A 13,061-nucleotide genomic window follows, 5' to 3' on the forward strand; every position below is an offset into this window, starting at 1 on the left:
GGCATTTTGAAAAAAATAGGTTCCACTCTAACATCACAAACGTTTATATAATTCAAATCGTGTGTGTTATGTTAACCATTCATGTGATGCCACATGTCTTGGTTTTAATGGCTATAGGAGGTGTTGTGCGGACAGCTGCTTGACTGGACGGGAGGCGTGCAAGTTGTCCTCCAATGCGCAGGCTCACCGGGAAGCATGCGAGCTGTACATTGCGTAGGCTCACTGGGAAGCGAGCCCTTTGATTCTCATGGCCGCCTGCCTTCCTCTCCATTAATGGTGCCCGAGCTGGTGCTTAATACGGGCGGCCTTACTGTTCGCCTCCCATTCCCCTCCCTCCCGTAGACCTCCACCAATGCCATGGCGCAGAAGGATCATCTGCCACTAGTCTTCAAGTTTGGTGAAGTCGACTCCGAGCCGGAGGAGATAGAAAATAAGGAGGAATAGGGCCTGGCCCAGAACAAGCTGGCCGCGGCGGTTGCTGCCCCCGCTCCCGTCCCAGCTCCCATCCCCACGCCCGTGTCAGCGACCATCCCCGTAGCATTGGCGAGCTGGTCGTCGAGCAGTACTGCAGAGCTGGAAGCCACGGGAGTCAGCGAGGTCTCTGCGGACTCGCGCGAGCTCGTGTACATGCCAGCGCCAGCGCCCGTGCCCGTGCCTGTGTGTGCCCCTCCATCCACCGCGGCGCTGGTCCCCGTGCATATGGCTGCACCCGCCGCGCCTGTGCCCGTGCGTGTGCCCCCCTCAGCAACATGGGAGGCCGCCGTCGACCGCTACCTCTCAGCGCCACCAGCTGCCGTCCTCCCGTGCCCCACCCGTCAATCGCGCGACGACATGATGTTTGATTTACAGTTAAAGAACATTCTGTGCAGCCTTGAAGACTTCAACAACGGTGTCCCGAAGGACGACAACGACAAGGACGGCGTGGCACACCGCCTCTGCCGCCGCCAGAAATAGTTTTTTTTCTTGGGTTTAATATTGTATCTCGATCATATGAATATAAATTTGCAGTGTGACTGAATGAAATATATGGTTTGAGCGAACTTGCATTTTTCTCTCTTAATGTACAGACTTATCAAACGATTTTCTTTTGAAAAAATGTCAATGGTTTTTAAATATAAAACACTCATCGCAAATGTTTTAGTTAGAACACTCGTATGCAAACCGACAGATTCCCCAGGAAGCCAAGGGAAAATGTGTCGAGCAGGATTTGTGCAGCTCTTGATTGCAAACGTTTTAGATAGAACACCCATATGAAAAGTGAGAGCAGGATTTGTGCATTTTTTCAATGCAAACGGTTGTTTTGGATGACCCATGAGCAACCACTTACAAACAATTTGGTAAGATTTGCATATGTCATATTAGGTATGTTGCCATTTGTCAAACTGGAAAGATTGACATTTGTTGATCTAGTAACATTGCCATTTGTCAACCTTGTAACACTGTGATTTGTCAAAATATGCAGCTAAAAATCACTAGTAGTATCTAATTTTAGCAACTAAAATTCAGTAATTAAGCATAGATTTCATTCATAGATTAAGCAGTCTTCTTTATACAAGCAGTTCAACTCGACAGCTGAACCAACCAAACTTTTCCCCAATTGTTGCCAACCACGTACTGAAATAGCTAGTTCTACTTTATATACTAGCTAATTTTAAGTACGTTGTACAGTTCCACCACATCTATAGTCAGATGAACTGAACAAAATATCCCCTAAATACTACTACTACTACTATGGAGGGGCTTTGTACTACTTCTGGCAGCCTCTCCTATGCCGAGCACGCTCAGTAAGAGCTAGAGGAGGAGGGGCCTACCGACGAGCTGGACAACTACAATACGGTGACTGCCGTTGCTGCACCTTTAGCGACGCTCACCTCGAACGCCCTCTGCTGCTCCAGACGACCCCTCTCGAAGCGGTGGTTCTCTTCATAGATCTCCTGATTTCTCGCCTCTGAGGCGGCGTGTGCCGCGGCCATGGCGGCGGTAAGGCTCTTTGTGTGCTCAACGAGGCGCTCCTCCTCCTCCCGTAGGAACTCGGTGTAGTGCACAAGGTCATCGACGCACGTGCGGGCATCCACCTCCGCCTCCCGCCTTCGGGCGGCGGTGGCGGAGCAGGTGATGACCCCGGCTATCGACGATGGGCTGGCGGCCACGACCACCACCTCCCACCTTTGGGCCACAGTGGCGGAGCGGGTGATGGCCATAGTGGCTGGCAATGGGGGGCGGCCACGATGACCACCTCCCGCCTTCGGGCTGCAGTAGCGGAGCAGGTGATGGCCCTGTCTTTCGACGGTGGCGTGGCGGCAACGGCGACCGGCAACAGCTGCCGATGGGCAGCGGCGGCAGAGCGTGTGGTGGGTGTTCCACGCACACCCAATAGGGACGCCACGCGCACTACACTACGTCGGGGACTGCGCCACTGCTGCGGTGTAGCCTCCCAGCTGGAGCTGTCCTCTGATGACGGCGGAGCGATGACGACGGACCGGTGCCATTGGCGATTGTGGGAGAAGCAGACGAGATAAGCTACAGGGAGGGGAAAATGTGACGCAGGACTCGCGGCCATGAGAGTTTATATAGAAGGCGGGTAAGCATTGGGATTTGGGGGAATTTCACCAAGTCGGGCGGGAAGCTTGCACGAGAACCTGCAAGGTTGTGCGGGAATGGGCTCACCGACGATTCATTGGTGCCACCATTTTGCCAAATGAACGCCCCCGCATGCTGCGCAAGCTTGCGTTGTAAGCCTACTGCGGCAGCGGGGTGACAAGACGTGCGAGAGGAGGACGAAAGGCCATGTACACATACGGTTAATAAAAAAACGTTTGCGATTTAATTACCTACTGTACCCCGTCCTAGTTTATAAGTAGGATTTAACTAATAAAATACAAATGCATGTCGCCAAAGATTATATAGTTGGGTTCGTATTTGAACATAGTTTCCAATTATATAATTTTTATAACATGCATTAACATTTTGTTAGTTAAATTTGAAGGCAAAGTATGGCACATAATATAAAGGGGACTATAGACCAAGACGGAGGTTGTAGCACACGGCCGCTCTCTACACAACGACGCGAGTGTCGGCCAGCTTGTAGGCGACCATTTCCTGCATGTTCAACTGCTCTATGCGTGTGGTTGCTTGCGGTTGAGGCGTCCGCGGCGCGCTCTGCTTGTGTCCCGCCGTGCGCGCTCTACTCTTGCGTCCGTCCAGGTGCTCTACCCTCGTCACTCCATGCTTGTTCACGATCACGATCACGCACGTTCTTGTGCATGCGGTTGCGTCGGGCGCAGCACGACAATGCAGTTACCCGCTGCAAAAATAGCCATGCAAACGCGCCGAGAATCTATGCCGCCCGGCCCCCATTTATTCATGCGGCCATTTACCTTCATCTCTTGCGTCACACGACACAATAAGCACACCCACGACGCACATACAGAGAGGACATCCAGCGGTTCCAATGGCGATCCCCGTGGCTCCAATGGCGCTCCCAGTGGACGGCGACGACAATGGTGGGCAGTTCACCATGCATCACGTAGTGGACACCCACATGAGGGGGAAGGCCCTCTCGATGGTGTACACGAACGATCCGATGTCGGTGGAGAGCTTGATCCAAACTATGGAGCAGTTCCTTGCACAGGACATGTACCAAGTGTCCGGCTTCGACCTTGAGTACACCATCGGTCGTGTCGGGCACGATCAGAAGGTTGTGGTCACCCAAATGTGTGTGTGATATGACGTCCTTGTCTACCACTACCACCTGGCCACAAGGCCTTGCGAGCGTTTCTCCAGGTTTATCAACAGCTCCGACTACAATTTTGCTACGGTGGACACCACCAACGATCTAAAAGCGCTCAAGGTTTCGGGCTTGAAATGCCGGTATCTTGGACCACTACAAGGTGTGGGGCAGCGACAACAACAAACTGAACTCCCTGGTTGACCTCGCCTCGGCCATCATCGACCCCTACTACATGAAGATGAAGGATGAGAGCAAGAAGGACAAGAACGCCTGGCACAGTGTGTGGCATGAGAGACTGGATGAACAACACGTCAAGTACGCAGCCAAGGACACATACAGAAACCACGAGATGTACAAGCGGATTGTTGACATGAGGAAGTGTCTTCTTCATGCCCTAGCCGAGGGATCGAGCCACAGAGCAGTGGTGGGAGCGTCACGAGAAGTAGATGACTAGACGACCGTTTCTCCTACATTAGAATGCATGCAATTGTTTATTAAGGTGTGTGCGAATGATCTGTATAGTCACTTATGTAATTGGATGTTTATTTCAGTTTTATATATATATATATATATATATATATATATATGTTATTCTTCTGCAGACAGAGCAAATCACACGGCTTATTAGCAGAAATCTTTTGTGTTATTGTTGGTCTTCGCACACATTTCTGAGTACGGTCCTGTTTCCCGCGTATCACACACGTCTTGTTCAGTTGAATCGTTTCCATTGTGTTGCCTAATCACACACAGTTCATCCTAGTGAACTGTATGCCGTATATCGCACACACCCTCATCTATCTGCTTGTTTCTATTGTTCTTCATCATTGCAAATAGTTCTTCTGGATTAAATGTTTGTCACTCATCGCACACGCACATCTAATATGAACCATGTTTGATGTCGACGCCATTGCAAACGTTTTGCATCTTTTTTGACGGTTTTATTACATCATCGTTTGTGATTGATGCATCGCACACAGTTTCGTCGAAGGGTTTCTGATTCGACTGTCGCGTTTGGACCATCCTGCTGTAGTGGCATGCCATGCCGGCGCATGCATGTAACTTCACTTAATTCCGTCAACCTCCATGCCTGCCACGACCTTCACCTCCCTCGCGTGGTCGCGCCCTTTTAGACTTCGGATGGCTATAAATGAGCAAAAAATTTGCCTACTCTGCATGCATGATACTCCCTCTGGTCCTTTTTACTCCGCGTAAGATTTGTGTCAAGTCAAAGTTTGCAAAGTTTTTGACCAAATTTGTACTAAAAATATCAATGTCTACAATATCAAATATATATTATGAAATTACATTTCATAATGAGTATAAAAATATTGATTTGACATTGTGAATGTTGATACATTTTTCTATCAGTTTGGTTAAACTAGAGGTACATTGACTTCAGACAAAACTTATATGCACAATGCGGACTAGTTCCTCCATCCAGGTGCATGCCTTGTCCTATCTAGTCATCACAACAAGGTTAGCTATTAGAGTACTACTACCTCCCTTCTAGTTTAAAGGGCTCGATTCAACATTTTCACCTACTCTTACCATGATAGAGGCAATGGAATAGTTTTTCTAGTCTGCAAAACAACTCAATTAATGCTCTCGTTCTTCACAAAAAAATGGGTTTACCAATGCATTATCGCATTGCATACATGCATGAACACTAGTAAATGACAAAGATTTTTACATGCATTAGTTAATATTCGCTTTGGGCTACTCATAGTGCAAAGTACTCCCTCCGGTCCTCAATATTTTGCGTCTAAGATTTTTCCATTTTTTCCTGAATGCTTTGCGTGATCCACTTTTCCAACAATAGTTGCCAAGTTTACCCCTAATTTATAGCAATGCATGCAGCCAGGGAGTAATGATAGTCCAAATGCATGCATGCATAGAGGAGACCATGCAAGCGCGTATGGAGAAACCGAGGAGACTAAGGTACACCTACTCCAACAAATATGCCCGCGCCAAAGCCTTGAGTGCAGTCGGGCCCAAGCGCCTCATCTACGCTTGGCGGTACATGGACCGGGTGCACACTTCCAGCAATGAGAAGTACCTGTTGGCACCGGATCATCACACCAGCGAGATCGCACTCGCCCGCCGGCAAGCCGCCAATCAGCACCTCGCGAGTTGCGAGGTTGAGGAAGAGGTGTTGTGTCAGCTCACTGGGAAACGGCCGCGCACCAGGGCACTCGTGGTGCGTCGCAAGCGCTCCTGCGAGCGCTGTGGCATTTATTAGGAATAATTTAGTTTCGTAAGGCGATCTCATTAGTTTTGGGACGCAAATGATAAATCCCGAACGTTCGGGAATTATTAGCGTCCTTAATTAAGTATGTAAAAGAAAAAGTTTGGAAACCTTGTGTAGCCATACGCATTTTGTAAGTATGTGCATATAGCACAAACTTAACTATATATCGCACTACAGGTCTCTCTCTCTATATATATGCTTGCAGACGGTGCTACTACTATTACTTACGTACGTGCAAATGCACGTTTTAACATTATGATGTGGTTTTTGTAGAAGTAGAAAAACAACACTAGTCAAGCTTGTGAAAAGATTCAATGCAAAAGAAATGCAAAAATGCTCGTTTGATTGTTTACTTTTAGCTTCCTTCTTTGTGGTTATTTCTCTATCGTACTTTGTACGGAGTATCTCACTGGTTGGGAAGGCATGTAAATTCCCAAACCACTTCCTACACCCTGTATCGAATTTTTTGCCTAACAAGTTGTGCCGTGCAATTGGAATTCCAACTTGAGTACTACTACTAGGAGTACCAGGGGCCAGTTCTTTTAGGCTTCTAGATTAGTAATCCCATAACTACTACCTCCGTCCTGGTTTATTGGTCCCCATTGTAATCTGTGTGAAATATTGACCATAAATTTAACTAATGAAATGTTTATCATGTCACCAAAAATTATATAACTTTTGTTGAAATGCACTAACATTTTATCAGTTAACATGCCTAACGAGAGAACTTAATATTTATTTGCTAATTAATAGCATTGCATGCACTGAACTAACCACTGCATGTCGTTTTTGGTAGTCTTGAGTCATTGAAAACATGCACACCCCACATCTCTTATTGGTTGATATGTCAAGAAACAAGAAACGAGGTGGGAGTTAATGCATTGCACCTAAGTGTTTTGGGATTATTTGGTTTCCGTAAGGTGACTTAGAGCAAGTACAATAAGGTACAGTCAGCAGGTAAGAAGTAAAGTAATATTTCTAATGCTTAGTTGGAGGAGAGAGGATAGGAGAGAGAATGTAAGCGGGCTCTCATGCAAGAGCCAGCTGCAGCACGTGCTCCTAGGCACTATGTGAGAGTGGAAAGTGGGACATGTATTAATAAAGTAATGATATCTGGCGATTGTTCTCCATGAGCTCGATCCTGCCGAATCCCACGTAACCATCAGATTTCCATCCGACGGTGGCCTGTTTTTAAGCCCTAGTATTTGACAAAACCGCCACCCTTACACACGTACTATAACTGTGTCGCAGGCATTTGCAACTGCCATGTCCACCAATGAACGTTTGGTGGGGATTGGAGTTAGCACTGATGGTGGTTTGTAGTCGTTCCACGCTCAGGCATTGAAGTTTGTAACTATTTTAGAATATACTACTCATCCAGTGCTAGTAGTAGAGCAGAGTCCTACTCCAGTATATGCAAACTAGGGCATAGTAGTAGGTACTATAGGGAGTACTAGTACTGTGATCACTTAAGCAAGTTGTCTAGCATTGATAGGACCCTACGCTGTTGGGATATGTCTTGTGAGTCAAGCGGCGTGCTGTTGTCATCATCACATGTCCACTTCCTGCAACACATATTCGCTTCTCCATCTTCGTCCGCACATAATCGTCCAATCTTCCATCCCCGCTAAGGCGCCTCCCCCCTCTTCCAAAAGCCAAGCACTAAAAATGGCAGAACCGAGCAGCGTCTGCCAAAAGAGTGGCTAGAATTCGCTTCCACAGAGGTAATCAAGCTCATTGTCGCGCGTGTGGACAATCTTAGTACCATGTCGCTCGCCGCGTGCTCGTCGGGGCTGTACCATTTACTCAAAGCCCTCAGGCCGGATCTTTTTAAGCTAGCTCCTTGCTTGCTGATGCCGCCTGATCTTCAGAAATGGCATGTCATGCAGCATAACGATTGTAGGGTGGCGAGCATCAACCCCCTCGACTATGATCCGATCCCCGTCACCCGCAACTACATTAACGGTATGTACTAGGTCGGCATGAACACGTCTTGGATGCTGCTCATCGACGGTCATGGTAGTTGGATGCTCGTGGAGGTCTACATGGCGATTGATCTCCCTTCCTTTGATTAACACTGCACTACTTTGGCACCACGGCCCAGAATACTCAAAATCTTACAGTAGCCAACATGATACCAAGTTTAATTTGCTCAAGGTTGTAATCTGCCAAGTGCCCACAAGATCTGTGAATTATAAAGACTTCAGGCTAATTGCGTTCTTCAACCGCGGTCTCGCCTATCTGACAGGTCACCGCGGTAAGTGGAAAAATTTTCACGCCCATCGCAGGATCATACATCCTCCATGGTTCTCTGATGCCATTGAACACAAGGGTTTCATTTACGTTGTGGACTCCTTCTATGGCTGGACGTATTGCTGGCATACTCTAGTCATCGCTACAAATGGCTTTTACAGCAGTATGTTACTTTCCTATGATATCATGATGGCTTGCTTATATTACTTTCAACATTTACTGAAAAATATTCATGCTCAGACCATGCTGTTCTTAAGATTGACTACAGTACGAGCTCTTTTTTATTTGACTCCAACTTGATATGATCTTGTAGGCTGCCTGGTGTCCCTGCCCTTCCTAATCCCAGAACCTTCCAAAGAAAAGCGGCATGGAAGTTGCAGGTGGTTCCTGGCTCGATCAGACGGTGGCTAATGATTGATGATCATTCGCATGTACCGGACGTGTTGTTTCACGGAATACAATCACAATCACTGCAAGGTCTCTGAGCAGGATCCCAGGTTCTCCGGGCCTTCAGAAATGTTTGACTGGAGGCTGGTAAGTACCCTTGGTACACTGATGTGTACTATGCAACTTGTTCTTGTAGACTTGTGTTGGGCCTCCAAGCGCAGAGTTTTGTAGGACAATAGCAATTTTCCCTCAAGTGGATGACCTAAGGTTTATCAATCTGTGGGAGGTGTAGGATGAAGATAGTCTCTCTCAAGCAACCCTGCAATAAAATACAAGAAATATCTTGTGTCCCCAACACACCCAATACAATGGCAAATTGTATAGGTGCACTAGTTCGATGAAGAGATGGTGATAAAAGTGTAGTATGGATAGTAGATATGAGTTTTTGTAGTGCGAACAATAAAAAACAGCAAGGTAGTAAATAGAAAAACGGAGCACAAATGGTATTTCAATGATGGAAAATGAGGCCTAGGGTGCATACTTTCACTAGTGCAATCTCTCAACAATGCTAAAATAGTTGGATCATATGATTATTCCTCAAAGTGCAATAAAGAATCACTCCCAAGTTCCTATTAGTGGAGAACAAAAGATAGAAATTGCTTGTAGGGTACGAAACCACCTCAAAGCTATTCTTTCCGATCAATCTATCCTAGACTTCATACTAAAATAACACAAAGCTATTCTTTCCGATCAATCTAACCAAGAGTTCGTACTAAAATAACACCATATGACACACATTAACCAACTCTAATGTCACCTAGATACTCCAATGTCACCACAAGTATCCATGAGTTAATTCTACAATATGCATCAAACAACTTCATGATCATAATATTCAATCCACACAAACAACTACAATGAGACCCCAAAGTTTCTATCGGAGAAAAGATGATAAAAACATACATCAACCCCTATGCATAGATTACCCCAATGTCACATCGGGAATCCGCAACTTGAGTGCCATAACATACATCAAGTAAATCAATATGATAACCCATTGTCACCTCAAGTATTCATACTGCAAGACATACATGATGTGTTCTCAGATCTGAACATTCAATCCGACAAGACAAAACTTCAAAGGCTAAAGATTCAATTCATCACAACAAGAGTAGAGAGGGGAGAAACATCATATGATCCATCTATGTTGACAAAGCACGCAACACATCAAGATCGAGACATCTCAAGATCACGAGAGAGAGAGAGAGAGAGATTAAACACATAGCTACTGGTACAAACCCTTAGCTCCGAGGGTGGACTGCTCCCTCCTCACCTTGGTGGCCACCGAGATGATGAAGATGGCCACTGGTGATGATCTCCCCCTCCGGCAAGGTGCTGAAATGGGCTCCCGGTTGGTTTTCGGTGGCTACAGAGGCTTGCGGCGGCGGAACATCCGATCTAGGTTCTCCGCGAGGGTTTTGGGAATATTTGAGAAATTATAGGGCGAAGAGGGGGTGTGGGAGGCCACCGAGGTGGGCACAACCCACCGGGGCGCGCCTGGGGGGGCAGGCGCACCCTGGTGGGTTGTGCCCCACTTGTGGCACCCCTAGGTGCTGCTCTGGCCCATTGGATGTCTTCTAGTCTATAAAAAATCCACGAAAGGTTTCACGGTGTTTAGACTCCGTTCGATTTGATTTCCTGCAATGGGCACTGGGTCAATAGATTAGTCCTAAAAATGATATAAAGTTGCTAAAATGATTGTAAAACATCCAGGAATGATAATATAACAGCATGAATACTTCATAAATTATAGATACGTTGGAGACTTATCAGCATCCCCAAGCTTAATTCCTACTCATCCTCGAGTAGGTAAATGATAAAAGAAAAAATTATGAAGTGTGAATGCTAGCAAAGTGCATAAGTTTGATCAATTATAATTTCAATCACTTTCCCTAGCATCATAACAGCAACTCCTTCTCATAAAACTCATCATGACAAAGTAGCAACCAGTTCACATGTTAAGGTTCAAACAATGAATTCTCTAGAAACTCAGGAACCTATATTCTTAGTCACCAAACAATTGCAATTCAACTTATTCAACAAAGTCTAAGTAAGAGCTCCACATACTCAACCATCATATAGTCTTCTATGATGCTAACACTCACCGCATACACATGAGCAAAACGTTTCAACCGGATACATACAAAGATAGGGGCTTATAATTTTGCCTCCCAACATATTCACCTCAAGGGTGATGTCAACAATAATATGACTCATGCTACCCATATCCAACTGGATATATGTGCCTAGATCTTTCCTCGCCACATGATGCTTGCAAAAATAGAAAAATAAAAAGGAATAGAGAGAAAAACTTTGACTCTTGCATGAAAGTAAATACATAAAAGTAAAAGATAGGCCCTTTGCAGAGGGAAGCAGAGGTTGCCATGCGCTTTTTGTTTGTATGCTCAATCCCTTAGTGCAAAAGAACATCATGTTATATTGTGCTTTATGATAGCAACCTTTATTGTGCAGTCTGTTGCTTTTATTCTTTGCCATCACAAGTTCGTACAATGCTCAATTTTCCCTTACACTAAATGATCTAACACTTTTAGAAGCAATTCTTATTGCCTTATTGCACCGATGACAACTTACTTGAAGGATCTTACTCAGTCCTTAGGTAGGTATGGTGGACTCTTGAGAATAAGATTTGGGTTTAAGGTTTTTGGATGCACAAGTAGTATCTCTACTTGGTGCAGAATTTTTGGCTAGCAAAGATAGGGGGCAAGCACCACATGTTGAAGGATCTATGACAATATAACTTCTATGTGAATATGAACAAACATAAATCATTACGTTGTCTTCCTTGTCCAACGTCAACAATTTTGGCATATAATATTTTGATGGGGGCTCACAATCACAAAATATTTCCAAGATAGTGTATTTGCATGTGAAAGTTCTCTTCCTTCTACTAATCATTCAAGCTTCAAAAGATTTCACTTTCTAAACCCAATGTGAAGCCACCACTAGGCATGATATGAACATACAATTTCAACTTCATGATATTCAATTGATTCAACAATTTACTCATAGGATATAAGTGAATCACAAGAGTAAATGACAAGCTACTCCAAAAAGATATAAGTGAAGATCAAGCGAGTAGTTGAGCAAATGGGTAGCCAATTGTGGATTCTCTCTTACTTAAAAACTTTCAAAACTAAGTATTTTATATAAATAGGAAGTAGAACAAAATAAAATGACATTTCAAGCATAGGACAACTCATGTGAAGAAGCAAAAACTTAGGCTCAACCGATACTAACCGATAATTGTTGAAGAAGAAAGGTGGGATGCCTACCGGGGCACCCCCAAGCTTAGTTGCTTGAGACTTTTTGGAATATTAACTTGGGATGCCTTGGACATCCCCAAGCTTAAGCTTTTGTGTCTCCAATTCTTCTCATATCACGATTTCCCTAAATCTCAAAAACTTCATCCACACAAAACTCAACAAGAACTCGTGAGATAAGTTAGTATAAATCAATGCAAAACCTTATCATTTTCTACTATAGAAAATTACTAAAATTATTATTCAAAATTTCATACTAAATGAATCTTCTTATTTAATACTCAAATCCTCAAATATAATCTTTAAACAAGCAAACATATGCAAACAATGCAACCATAACAGCAATCTGCCAAAATTGTACAGTCTGTAAAGAATGCAAGATTCATCATACTTCCCAAACTCGAACAATTCTAAAAAATTACCACACTATAGAAAATGTATTATATCTTACTATGCAAAAAGTTTCAACATTTTATCACATTCTGACTTTTCTCGGGAATTTTTGCAACAACGACAAACTTTCTGTTTTGAAAAAGCAACATGTAGACTTGCAAAATAAGCATGGTAAAGACTATCCTTGATACTTCTATTGAAATAAAAGATGCAAAACATTATTCTAAATAGGAGCAAGGAAATACTTAACAAAATAAAATGATTCGCCAAGAAAAACTCATATCATGTGATGAATACAAATATAGCCTCAAGTAATTAAGGTTACCGATAATGTTGGAGACGAAAGAGGGGATGCCTTCCAGGGCATCCCCAAGCTTAGTTGCTTGGATATTCCTTGAATATTACCTTGGTTTGCCTTGGGCATCCCCAAGCTTAGGGTCTTTTCACTCCTTATTCTCCTCATATTGACATCTCACCCAAAACTTGAAAACTTCAATCACACAAAACTTAAAGGAACTTCGTGAGATAGGTTAGTATGATAAAGAGCAAACTATTTCACTTTGGTACTGTCAAAGACAAGATTCATAATTTTTCCACACAATTCCTACTATAGCATATCATTTCAACAATTTATATTGAGAAATATAAGCCATAGAAACTAGGAAACAAACAAACTATGCACACAGAACAGTCTGAAGTAATCTGCACT

Source organism: Triticum aestivum, chromosome 7B (genome assembly GCF_018294505.1).
Source record: "Triticum aestivum cultivar Chinese Spring chromosome 7B, IWGSC CS RefSeq v2.1, whole genome shotgun sequence".
NCBI classification, from domain to species: Eukaryota; Viridiplantae; Streptophyta; class Magnoliopsida; order Poales; family Poaceae; genus Triticum; species Triticum aestivum.